This window comes from Hakea prostrata, chromosome 10 (assembly GCF_041222555.1).
Source record: "Hakea prostrata isolate BN-2017 chromosome 10, UWA_Hpros_2, whole genome shotgun sequence".
Classification (NCBI taxonomy): Eukaryota; Viridiplantae; Streptophyta; class Magnoliopsida; order Proteales; family Proteaceae; genus Hakea; species Hakea prostrata.
In genome coordinates, this window is record NC_142609.1 from 2095593 (window position 1) to 2110206 (window position 14614).

General features: G+C 36.0%; 1 long non-coding RNA gene across 1 annotated transcript; it reads right to left on the minus strand.

Moving 5' to 3' along the window:
• Positions 1-273: 273 nt before the first annotated feature.
• On the minus strand, positions 274-13876 carry LOC149001419 (uncharacterized). Its single transcript, XR_016170450.1, has 3 exons — positions 13453-13876; positions 1551-1619; positions 274-914 (listed from the first exon to the last, which is right to left on the minus strand). It is a non-coding gene; the product is annotated as an uncharacterized LOC149001419 (long non-coding RNA).
• Between the last annotated feature and the right edge of the window lie 738 nt (positions 13877-14614).

Here is a 14614-nt window from a genome sequence, read left to right on the forward strand (position 1 = left end):
TTTGTTTCCTTGTATGAAATACCTCGAATCCTGGAACCAGAGTGGCTCATAGATATGCTAAAACTGGGCAATTTTCGAGAGTGAATAAGATGTTAGACTGAATAAAAGACTTAATAAATTCATGTGCATATTTATTACATGAATTTAAATGAGAAATTTTTGTTTGAGAATTAGTTCCTAGGTGGCATTCATTACTAAAATCATCAACACATATAGGATCACAAATATACTAATATTGTATAAGAAAATTAGTGCATTGCAGTGGTGGTAAACACTGTTGCTATTTATAACCCACAAAAATCAAATAAAAACCATTATTAAATATCTGATGGGAAACCCTATCTTTATCCTCTCCATTTTTCATTTTTTTTTCTTGTTTTCCTTTACCAAGTTGACTGCAGGAAATTTTTTCCCCTGCGTTCCTTAGTGGAGACTGTTAAATACTTCCACCAATATAATACAATGATGACCAATACACAAATGTTTGAATTATATCACCACCAAACATTTATATAGACAGTTTTAAAAACCGCCACTGCATCATATGCCTTTGTACAAAAAGCAGCATTTCACATGGATACCTACCCCTTAATCATCAACATTAAAGCAACAAATGAAAATCATGAAAGATTCAAGAAATTGAAATTCTCAATGAAGTAAAAGTCACATAATTTATATTTTTATTACTTATTAGTAATCAAAAGTTCTTTATCTTATTCATCCAAAAAAGAAGTTCTTCAACTTTTACTCATCACAATCCATCGGGGGTTTGTTGAGGTCAAAGTTAAAAATGGGTGATTTATCTTTAAGGCTTTGGCTTTCATTTGACTCCTTTCTTGACTGACTGCATTCAACAGCCACTTTTTTTGGCTCCAGCTTACGGCATGATCCATCAATGAAAACAGACGCATCGTCTACAAACAAAAGACAAAACCAAGAATCAAGATTAGTGCATTCATTAATAATATCACAATACATAGGATCACATACATACTAATAATGTATAAGAAAATTAGTGCATTGCAGTGGTAGTAAACACTGTCGCTATTTGTAATCCACACAAGTTGAATAAAAACCATTATTAAATATATGATGGGAAACCTTTTTTTTTTTTTTTTCCTTCTTTAGCAAGTTGATGGCAGGAAATTTTTTCCCTGCATTCTTTAGTGAAGACTGTTAAATACTTCCACCAATATAATACAATGGCGACAAATATACAACTGTTTGAATTATATCACCACCAAACGTTTATATAGGCATGTCTTTACGTCACAAAAAACAGCATTTCAATCACAAACACTAAAGCAACAAACAAAACCATGAAAGATTCAAGAAATTGAAATTCTCAGTGAAGTAAAAGTCATGTAATTTATATTTTTATTAGTAATCAAAAGTTGTTTAGCTTATCATCCAAAAACCAAAAAAAAAGGTTCTTCAACTTTTACTCATCACAGATTCACAATCCATTGGTAGTTCATTGAGGTCAAAGTCGAAAATGGGTGATTCATTTTTAAGGCTTTTGCTTTCATCTAATGCTTTTCTTCACTGACCAGCTTCAGCATCCACTTTTTTGGGCTCCTCCTTATAGGTTGGACGATCAATTGAAGAAGTCGCATCATCTACAAACAAATAAACAAAACCAAGAATCAAGATTCAAGAAAAAAAAAATAGAAAGTTTTAATCTAACTCACAATAACTATTGTCAATTAAAAACAACAGCAACAGAATTCAAAATTTGCTCCTAACATTCTAGCGACCACCTTCTCCACCAAAATTAGGTCAAAATTCTGATTTTAGTTAACTCAGAACTCTTCATTTTTAATATTGTTTGTGTTATCATCTAATCTACTACTTCCTGAAATTGATTTCCTTCAAATCTATTACTTACCTTTCATGTCATTGATCTCCTGATCAAGTTCTGGAAACATAGTATCATCAGCCCTGATGAGATTTGCCTTGTATCTTGGCCGAATTTTTTTGGCCCGGACTTTGCCACGGCCAGCAGCCTTTCCATCTTTGCGTTCCATGATTTCAAGTGATAGCAACTGCCCTAGACTCAAATGTATTTTTAATATTTATATATCCGAATGATATGCGGAGGACCTTAAGAGGGATTCTAGAAATCGGAAACCTAGATTACCAATAATAGCTATAAAGGAAAAGCTTATTCTTAGGTTTCCAAAGATGTATTGACATACCATATATGTCTCTGGGTTGGCATACCATATATATCTCCCTATAAAAAGGGGGGAAAAGCCAGAAATGAAGAAAAACCATCGAAGGTGTGAACAGTATAGAAAATCAATTTTTTCCATTATGTGAGATTTTGTTTGATGAGTATTAAAGGCTCTTTTATTTACTAAACAGGTGTTTGCAAACAAGGAATTAAGTAAGAAACAATAACAAATTTGTAAAGAGATAAATGTTTAGAAATAACTATTATATGCCTAACTAGAGAATAAACGTCAACACTATTACATGAGTATGTATTTATCAATTTCCTAAGTTTTAGAAATATTCTATTTCAAAACATTTTTTTTAATTAACTTATACCACAATTATAAACAAGGTGACCATAACAATTGAATTATGTTTTTTTTTTTGGGAAAAAAAAAAAATCTAATTTGATAGGTTTTCTATATCTAACTGGTCTTGATATACCCAGAATGCTCTGCTCTCATCTAGTTCATAAGTGGAGCTTATGGACATCATGTTACAACCCTAAAAGCTCCTCGCTTCACCTGGAATATTATTAGTTCCAAGACAGAACTTACTGGCAAGATACAAGCTCAGAAAGCCCCATGGTTAGAGGATTAAGAACAAAAAAAAAGAAAGGGAGTGTGATTTTTTTATTTAATGAGGGGATTGTAAATGATGAGGAAGAGAATTATGCTTTCTCACACATGCAATTGACAGTCCCGATCAGCCAGTCATACCACTTCTTTTGAAAAATATATTTGTTAAAAGATAAATGTTTAAGTATGTTAACCTAGAAAATAAAAATAGATAATATTACAGAGGTGAACGATACCAGATAGCTTTATCATCGAAAATAAAGATAGATACTATTACAGAAGTGAAGGGCACCAGTTACTCTATCATCAGTCTCCCCTTTTCTGAACAAGTGATCAGAAGGGCTGATTATTCATGCTTGCAGAAGGTCTTGGGACTTGAAGAAGATCAAAGGATCAGAGAGCCTTACAGTGTTTAAATAAACATAGAGCAAATAACTACTTCTTACATGAAGTAACACACTTTAATCATAAATAACTCTTCCAGTAAAGTCTCAACTCCTACAGCTCTCCATTATTACGCTAAGGCTTTACTAATAAGTCAATTATAAGTTCTGTACAGTTAATCATAATCACAAATTGTCAAATTATTATTCATGCAAGCTGAACCATGTAAGCAAACAATATTTCATCCCTTTAACATCTTCCTAAAGACCAATAGCAGGAAATGAATGTGCACCTCAAAAATATTAATAATCACCTTTTGGATCCCAAATCTTGCTGGGAAGATTCTCAAGTTGGTTCCGCTTGTCAATGGAAATATTGAATTAAAATACACAACATTGTTGGTTCAACAATGCTTGAAGAACCTGAGGAAATCATGTATGGTCCCAAGCAGTCAATCTCTTCTAAGTTTCTCATTTTAAGTTGTTAATAGAGGAGGAATTTTCATATAGACCTGGGAAACCGATTTCCTGTGCCATGTTTGGCTTTTAAGCAATTTGATATGTATACACGTATGAGATTGAGAGAAAATAAGAGAGAAGATAAAAGAATTAAGACTTTGAATTTAGCAACAAGCATAGGCATCCTAGCATCACGGGGAGGCATCAAATCATCTTTTTAAGATAAACCTCACTAGATAATTCATTATTCAATCTTACTTTTACTACATCTGCAGTTGTTTAAGTATACATATAACAAATCACTACTCACTTCATAAATAACTGTACCCCTATGATCGTAGATCCTTTGACACCCTACTAAAACACTTATCCACCATTAACAAATTACTCATAATTAACTACCCATAACATATGATTAATCACAATCACAAATAACCATCCATGTAATCATGAATCGTAAAAGCACTTAACAAAGTCTTTCAAGCTTAAGCCAACTAAATAAAATGATTTTGGCTAGGTAGCCTAATGACAAATAGTTCGGATTAGTGGTGAAACAGGGCCAGGTTGAGCTGGTAGGATTGGTTTTTTGTCAACCCTAGCCCAACCTGACACCCTTTAGCTCAGTCCAGGCCTACCTTTACCCTGACTCAGGATTCAAAAACCTCAACCCAGGCCCAACCCTCTGGGCTCAGCCTAGTCCAGGGCTAAATTAACCATAATTTTTGTTAGGGCCCTGATCTTTGGTCATTTTTCTCCTCCTATGCATTGGAAGTATGAGAAATCATGCAGTTTATTTTCCAAATTCCCTAAAATCAGTCAAAGCCTCAAAACAAATAGTGTCACATCAACTCAATGCTAAAATAGGTAAATACGTAAAGCTTTATAAACTGAAACACACTAAAAGTTAAAATCAGGACAGGCTGGGCCCAGGCCTTAATCCTAAGCCAGCATAGCCCTGACCAGCCTGCATATTCCAAACTTAATCTGCCCTCAAGGTTGAAAAACCCAACTCAAACGCTGCTTGGGCCCAGGCAAGGCCAAGAGGGGTTTGGGCTGTGAGGGCTAAACTTACTCCCCTAGTTTGGATTGCATCAACATGGTCTATGTGGTTAGCTGTTGTTCCACTAGCTCAATATTTAGCTAGCCTACTAATCCTTATTGAGTTACAAGAAAACATTAAAATTTACATTAATACTTCATTAATGCCTAAGGTGAAAAATAGATGCCAAAGATACTCCCAATGCTTAATATGGATATTTAGATCTGTATTCATATCTCATAATTCATAATCAATCCTATAGTCATTGAAAATGATAGTAATAAAACCCAGAAATGTTTTCAACAAAAAATGCCAATACAACATCCACCTTGCTTTTGCGGATGACCTTATGATTTTTTCTAAGGCTGACCATTCCTCTATCTCATCCATCATTTCCATCCTTTCTTACTTCAAATCCCTTTCTGGCCTTAGGGTCAATTTCGAGAAATCCACTATCTTTCTCGCTAGTATCTCTGACACTACTAGAGCTACCCTCCTTCAACTTTTTGGGTTTAACCTCGGGTCATTCCCTGTGACCTACCTTGGCCTCCCTCTTATCCCCGGGAGACTTACCCGCCACCATTGCTCCCCCATGCTTAATCATATTCAGAAGAAGCTTCAACTTTGGAAGGGTAAGTTACTTTCTTTCGCTGGAAGAGTGGTGCTTATCCATTTTGTCCTCCAATTCTCCTACCTTTACTGGTTTCCCTTCCAAAATCCACCATCCACTTGTCAGAATCCATCTTTTGTTCCTTCCTCTGGAAAGGCCAAGAAGCTTTCCGCTTTCTCCACCCTATTTGTTGGAAGTCCATTTGCCGTCTTAAATCTGAAGGGGGTCTTGGGATCCGCCGTATTTTGGGTATGAATCTGGCTTGTCTCATGAAACTCATTTGGAGGATCGCCTCCAAGCATGATTCCATTTGGGTATCCTGGGTCTATTCTTATCTCCTTAAATCTGATTCCATTTGGACTTCCCCTCTCCCCTCAAACCCCTCTTGGGTCTGGAGAAAGCTATTGCTGCTCCGTGACCGTGCCATCTCTACCATCTCTATCCAAGTTTCTACCGGTACCTCCACTTCCTTTGGCTTGACCCCTGGCATCTGATGGGTATCTTGTTCACTCTCTTGGCCCTAAAACTGTCTATGATTCCCGCATCCCAAAGTCCACACCCCTCTCCTCCTTTATCTCTAACGGCTCCTGGTCCCCCTTACCTCACCCTTGTCTCCACAGGTTTAGGCCGGCCCTCCCCCCTCTCTCATCCCATGCTACTAACCGCATTACTTGGCTTCACCCACCCACCCCATCCTTTACTACTTCCTCGGCTTGGAACCTCCTAAGATCCCACTCCCCCTTGTCCCTTGGCCTCCCCTCGTTTGGTTCAAAGGCAATATCCCCTGCCATTCCTTTACCCTTTGGAGAGCCCTTAACCTCGCTCTCCCAACCCAAGCATTCCTCATTAGCCACCACATCCCTGCCAACCCCAATTGTACCCTCTGTTGGAATAGTTCAAAAGACCTTGACCAATTATTTTTCCATTGCCTGCTATCCTACTCTATTTGGACCCTAGCCCTTGCTTCCACTTGACCTCAATCACGACAGTCCTTTGGTTTTGCCCGAGATTGGAACTAGATCCTGAGAAGCTATGTTGGTGCTACTATATGCGACCAAGTGGGTAAGCTTGTCTTTGCCGCCACGATCCATCAATTTTGGTGGGAGCGTAATATAAGAAGATGGACTTCCAAATTTCGTTCTTGAGATATGATTTGGAATGCCATCTACTTTGATGTCTCTTCTAGACTTCTCTCTCTCACCCATCCCCCTGTTACTGACTCTCCAAGAAATAGGCTGATTGTTAATTCTTGGAACCTCTCTACTATCCAATCTCTTCTTTTACTGATCTTCCCCCTTGTCTCTCCCATTTGTATGTGCTATTGTTTGCTTTCAGTTTATTAATTATTTATTCATCCAAAAAAAAACATTAATTCAAATCATTATGGCACATATGCATGTTCTCATTTTTATCTACGAATGTTTTAATATATAATATTTTTTATTTGGGGAAAGGGTTATGGTCTTCCCCCACACATATTGAAGGAGGAATTCATTCACTATGGCCATTCATGCAGATGGGATGGGTGCCCTAAATGAAAAAAGAAAAAGAATTTGATATTTTCGACTTCCAGGCTTCAACTAGGGAGGCTATAATGACAGCAATCAAGTCACAGGTTTTCGTCCACCACAAGTTGAGGAAAACCCTTCTTTTTGGGATGAATAGATAACCATTACCAAAGCCCAGCAGGGACAAAGAGGGAGATAAAACAAGCGGAAGAGGAGAGAAAGGGGTGGGAAGGAAAATTTTCTCCTTAGGAAAATGAAGAACTTACTTCTGTTAATTTTCTTTTCTTTTTTGCAGCTTTATTTGTTCCGCAAGAATGATCTTTTCCAATTACAGTACTATGCAAGTTATTTTAGTGCTTGTTATGAGTCTTATGACTAGGTCATATTTTATCTGATATTTATCAAATTCCATTTTAGGATCTTTCAACTAATTAAAATTGTAATCTATTATCTGCCTTTTTGCAGATACTTGTTCTAATCACAAATTTATAGAATCTGGCTTTTCTTTAGGCTTATTCTAGTATGAGAAAGAACCATTTTCAAGTTGAAAAATCACATTTCTATGTTGCATAATTGACTACAGCATGTCTCTTGTATAGCAAGGAGTGACAATACATAGGTATGATCCCAACTTATTAACTTGGTTCCAATGAATTACATTCTATGAAGCTGTGGACTTATGGCCTTATTTAATTGTTAGGAGGATTAAAGGGAGGAAGTGAAGTATTTACTTAAAATAGAGAAAAATAAAAAAAATTGTAATCATTTCTCATGTGAATGGATGACTAATTCCAGACCATTCCATATTTGGTCATGGTGCATCCAATGCACCTTGATATTAGAAGTAAATAAAAATTACACAAAAAATGTATCTCATTACTAAATATGGTATGAAATAAGTATTTTCACAATCATATAAGGTAATGATACAAAAACTTCTTCTTAGATTTTAGGAGTTTTCACTTTCCTTCCCTTTAATTTCCCTTACAACCAAACATAGTGTACAGTTGTAATAGAAGCATCCGTGCCATTATATTTCTATGCAGCAACTATATTAAATAGTGAATCTTTCAAAGGTTGATCATGCACCTAAAGGCTAAAACCAGCAATTAAGATCTAGCATTTTGTAAATTGCCCCTTCTAACCAAAACTTAGATTCTCCTAGAGTACACCATTTTGTAATCTTTATATCATCACTAATCAATTTACACCACCATCTTGTTTGATAAAAAATTGAATGTTGTTTTCAATATTAATATGTATAAGTTCTGCACACATACTTGATGCATCATGCATGGTTGCAAAGAACTATACAATAACAGAGGTTGGGGATGTTCGTAATTTTTAGAGCCATTTTTAATTCAAAAAAGATCTCTTCAAAAATAAAATAAAGAAATAGCTAAAATGGTATTTCCTTCCCCTTTTACCTAGACAAATGCCAAACGTTGCCCCTCTTAGCTAGAAAATGTCATTAACCTTGCCTATTACTTGAAAACCATTGCCACCATACTCGATCAGTTTCGTTTGCTGTTCAGTCATCCAAAATGATAAATTTACCCTTCTTTTAACCCCCTCTATACCCCCATCTCTAACATCATAGAGATCGGTGAAGGAATATCCCTCCAGCCATATTCTCCTTTTTCCAAAATAAACCCCTCATTATCTTGTAGTCTCCCCCACCCAAACCTATTTTTATTCAAGACTAGTGGCCTATTGTTGAATAGAATACCATGGCAAAAAGAAACTGAAGAACTAACAATTTATCGTGATGCCACAAGAGAGGCTATTCCTATGTGCAACACCACCCATTGCACCAGAACTATTATTTAGGACAATCCAGCAAACAATAAAAAATCTCTAGGCTGCAGTGACCATACAGATTGGGCAGTTTGGTGCTTTGTTTCTTATCATTGCAGTTAGCCAACCCTTGTGGATGTCATCCTAGAGATGACTGGGTGTATTAGGCATGATAAGGATGATTTTTCATCCTTTCCCTAATTGTCTCTAATTTGAATTCTTTCCATATCATTTCATCCTCTAATTTGAATTCTTTCCATATCATTTCATCCTCTCATTTGAATTCTTTCCATATCATTTCATCCTCTCATTTGAATTCTTTCCATATCATTTCATCTTCTCATTTGAATTCTTTCCATTCATCACTTCTCTCATTTGAATTCTTTCCATACCATCTCATCCTTCCATTTCATCAATATCCTAATTTGGCTTTGGCTTGATTAGGTTTCTCTATTAAATCATTTCCATACATAGTATTTCCATACAAACATTTCCATGTATTATATTTCCATACAAACATTTCCATGTATTGTATTTCCATGATTTATATCTTTCTTTTATTGTTCATAGTTAACTAACAGCATGGGATGTATGCTGCCTATATATTTGAGGTTCTCTCATATGAAATTATTCAACCATTTTTCCCATTGAGGTTGTTTCTTAATATGGTATCAGCCTAACACACAATTCTACATCTTCATCAGCCATGTCTTCTTCTTTCTCATCTTCTACCTCTTCTTCAATGGCTACCAATACTACGTCTTCAATGGATTCCTCTCATATGGTTCACTCTTTTGCTACAACTATGATCCCTTCAGCTGTTGCACCATCTTTCACCACAGATCAGTATCATAAACTTCTATCTCTGTTGGAATTTGGTAACATTCTACCATTGGTAAATGTTGTAGGTAAAGTATATTCTCTATGGGTTACTGATTCGGGTGCCAGTCTTCATATGGTTTCCGACTTATCTTTATTTCATTTGGATAGTCTTGTTTCCCACACCCAATCTATTCGCCTTCCAAATGGTTGTTTTGCTCCTATTCCACATATTGGGAATTGCAGCCCCATACCCACTTTAACTCTCACGAACGTATTACATGTTCCTTCCTTTGGCTTTAATTTATTATCTGTTACCCAACTTACCCAACAACTTCATTGTTTCATAATTTTCTATCCTGATCATTGTGTGATACAAGACCTACGCACGAAGGAGAGGATTGGGCTAGGCAAGGCGTACAATGGACTTTATTATTTGGAGTTGGATTATCCCATTGCTACTGCTGTTTTACCCGCCAAAGACCTTTGGCATTCTCATTTAGGTCATCCATCTTTAAAGGTTTCTAGTTATATTGCACATTTGGATCCGAATATTTCTTTTCCTAAAGATTGTATTTCCTCCATTTGTCCTTTAGCTAAGCAAACTCGACTTCCTTTTTCTATTTAGTACAATTTTTACCACCTCTTGCTTTGAATTGATACATTGTGACATATGAAGACCTTACTTCGTTCCCTCAATTTGTGGTGCAAAATATTTTTTAACTATTGTGGAAGATTTTTCATGATACACCTGGGTGTTTTTGTTAAATCATAAATCTGATGCCTGGTCCCGATTAAGGGAACTTTTTGCTATGATTAAAACCTAATTTGGATACCAAATTAAACAACTTCGAACTGATAATGGTCATGAGTTTTTTAATCACCATTCAAATGCCTTTTTTACAACCCATTGGTATTATTCATCAACATAGTTGCATTGATACACCCCAACAAAATGGGGTTGTTGAACGCAAACACCGCCATCTTCTTAATGTGGCCCGTGCTCTATCTTTTCAAGCAAGTCTACCTCATAAGTTTTGGGATCCTTGTGTTTTGACAGCTGCTTATCTAATTAACCATTTACCCACCCCGTTGTTATATGGTAAGTCACCACTTCAAGTTTTATTTGGCAAGATCCCTTCATATTCTCATCTTTGAACTTTTGAATGCCTTTGTTATAGTTATAACCATTCATCCATTCGTCATAAATTTGATCCCCGAGCATCTCCAGGTGTTTTTATTGGGTATCCATATGCACAAAAAGGGTATATGATTTATGATTTTTAAACACATAAGGTTTACATTAGTCATGATGTAACATTTGTTGAAGATTCTTTTTCTTTTTCAAAATTGTCATCCCCATTATTGCCTGGTTTACCCATTGCAGCTTCAGATATTGATAGTTTACCCATCTTGTCAGAACCACCCTTATCAACCACACCCTCTCCCCAACCGATTGAAGAACCTCCTTCACCCACCCTCCCATCCACTACCATCTCTCGGCCATCTCGGGTTCATCGACCACCACCCCATCTTAAAGACTATCATTGTTACGCCATGGATGCCCAAGCTCCTCCTTCATGCACATAGGTACTCTCACTTTTGAAAATTGTTTTTTATCCTATCATAGATTATCCTCACCCCATTTCAGGTATCTCAAGGCCCTCAATGCTATAACTAAACCTACAAGCTTTGCTAAGGCTATTATTTCATCTGATTGGAAAGAGGCAATGGACAATGAAATTGCAGCTCATGACCTTAACAAGACTTGGTCTCTTGTACCTTTACCCCCAAACAAGAAACCAATAGGTTGTAAATGGGCTTACAAAATTAAAAGGCATTCAGATGGGTCAATTGAGCATTATAAAGCGCGTTTGGTGGCAAAGGGTTATACTCAAATTGAGGGGGTTGATTTCCATGAGACAATTGCCCTAGTTGCTAAGTTGATTACTGTCAGAACACTTCTTGCCATTGCTGCCATCAAAGGATGGTCCTTGCATCAATTGGATGTGAACAACGCCTTTCTCCATGGCGATCTTGATGAAGAAGTATATATGACACTTCCACCTGGTTATCATCGAAAGGGAGAGAAATTGGTTTGTCACTTGCACAAATCATTATATGGGCTTAAGTAGGCATCCCGTAATTGGTTTTCCAAGCTTTCTGGTGCCCTTATTGATCTTGGATATACACAATCTAAGGCAGATTACTCTCAATTTTCTCTACTTCTAGAGTCTTCATCTACCTTTGTACTTGTTTATGTTGCTGACATTTTAATTGTTGGGTCTGACACAATTGTGATTTCCAACTTAAAATCACTTCTTTAACAACGTTTCCGGATTAAAGATCTTGGATTGCTTAAATATTTCCTTGGTCTTGAGGTGGCACATTCCAAGAAAGGTATTTTCATCAACCAAAGAAAATACACATTGAACATCTTAACTGATGTTGATTTCACAAGTGCTAATCCGACTTAATTTCCAATGGAACAACACCTCAAGTTAACTACTTCTGATGGTGAGCCCTTACCTGATCCAACACCATACCGTCGGTTATTGGGAAGACTTATTTATCTCACAATTACTCGTTCAGATATTGTTCACACTGTGAATTTTCTTAGTCAATTCATGCATGAACCTTGTAAACCTCATAAGGATGCTGCTAATTGTTTACTTTGTTACCTCCATGGCACTCCAGTACAAGGGATTATTTTATCTGCTAATAATGAGTTATCTCTTCGTGCTTATTGTGACTCAGATTGGGCAAGTTGCCCTATGACTCGAAGATCTACCACTGGATATTGTGTATTTCTTGGTTCCAACCCTTTATCTTGGAAATCTAATAAACAAGCTACTGTGTCCTACTCATCTGCTGAGGCTGAATATCGTGCTATGATTATCACTATTTGTAAACTCATGTGGTTAGTTACATTGCTAAAAGATCTTGGCATCATGGTCCCTCGACCAATACCTTTATTTTGTGACAATCAAGCTGCTTTACAAATTGCTGCAAACCTAGTCTTTCACGAGCGCACCAAGCACATTGAGATTGATTGTCATGTGGTTCGTGATCAAGTTCGACATGGTCTTATTCAACCCACCTCCACCACTAGTGCTGTTCAAGTTGCTGACATTCCCACCAAGGCCCTTGGAAAAAATTTATTTCTCAGTCATAGAGGCAAGTTGGGAGTTCTTGACATTCACTCTCCAACTTGAGGGGGAGTATTAGGCGTGATAAGGATGATTTTTCATCCTCTCCCTAATTGTCTCTAATTTGAATTCTTTCCATATCATTTCATCATCTCATTTGAATTCTTTCCATATCATTTCATCATCTCATTTGAATTCTTTCCATATCATTTCATCTTCTCATTTGAATTCTTTCCATTCATCACTCCTCTCATTTGAATTATTTCCATTTGAATTCTTTCCATACCATCTCATCCTTCCATTTCATCAATATCCTAATTTGGCTTTGGCTTGATTAGGTTTCTCTATTAAATCATTTCATCCATACAAACATTTCCATACAAACACTTCCATGTATTGTATTTCCATGATTTATATCTTTCTTTTATTGTTCATAGTTAACTAACAGCATGGGATGTATGCTGCCTATATATTTAAGGTTCTCTCATATGAAATTATTCAACCATTTTTCCCATTGAGGTTGTTTCTTAATAGGGTGAACATAGTTTTGGTGTACTTTCTTGTTTCTGGCTTCCCCCAACCATACTCATTTGTCTCAATTTGGCCACCAATCTGAAATCATGCATTCCACACCATTATGAAGAAAACATTAAATAGATGTTGGTCAACTATTATTCTACAGAAAGAAGCAAGCCATATATGATTGATTCTTTCTTTTTTTGGTTGGACAACAACTAATAACCTACACCTACGGAATTATTGAAAGTTTGCACTAAAGATTATAGCCGAGGAAAAAGGCCTATTTCCGGCAGCAATCTTGAAATAGAGAAGCAGCCAATGTGTCCATATGAAAACCACAACAGGAGACCATAGAGAGCATTTTGAGTCAATACCGTTAGAGGACTGGTTCTCACGATCTCCCCCAAGCTTCAACTGTACAGATTTGTAGTCTTGCCAGCGGCATCAAGACCAACCATCAGAATCATCGATTTTTAGGTTTTGTAAATGGCATACTCACAGTTTGTGATATGGCCACAAACCATTTCTGCAACGAGGTGATCTTTGATATATGAAATATCAGAAAACTCCTATCCAAAAATCAAGAAAATAGGAACTGGTGATGAATTGTTTCACCTAAAATGACAGTTGAATAGGGAAAAATGAAAGACAAGCTCATGGTGGAAATATATTTGGAAATACATATCCCAGATGAAGCAATAGAATAGACTTTCATATCTGACGAGGCGGGAATTGTTGTTGAAATGGCAATAAGGAAGAAAATGGGGAAATAAAAATTTCTCCATCCATGAAGTTTGAGATGAGAGTATTTGCAGGGAAGACCTGTAAGACAATGTTATCTTTGGTTTAGGTCCTTTTGGATGAATTAACAACAAAAATAGTAAATGAGGGAGGGTTGCAAGATTTATAGAAACTTTTTTATTTTTTGGTAATTTTTTTAGTAAATATTAATAACCAAATAATTCTTTTTTTAGTAAACATTAATAACCAAATGATATATATTAATTTAGTTATTTTCATATTAAAATGTCCTTATATCCTTCTGATTTCCTTTCTAAAAATAAAAATAAAAAAATGAATGTATAACATGTATTTAATTTCAAAACTTTAGATTCCTTAGCACTTCCAACTTTACTAAAGAGGACCAAGTTATTTTGATGGCGTAGTTGGAGTAAACATCTTTTGTTGTGCACCATTCCCTATAGTACTTGTATATCAAATAAAGGGCAAAAAACACAAGAGCTAAAATGCTATTTTGGATTTTTCAAATTTAAAATTAAACTTTTAATCTCAGCCTTTTATTTAGTATAAAGAGTGAATTGCTGTGCATAACAGCAAAGGATTTTTTTTCCGCATAATTGTAGTAGGTTTTATTCAAATAGATTATGTCATATTAAAATTTGAATAGTTTTCTACTAGACTATATGAGAATCTGGTTCTTGGGAAAAGGAAAAAAGAAGAAGAGAGAATCTGGTACAAAACCAAATATGTGAACCAAGGTTTAAAATATCTCACGATACCATACGATACTAGCCG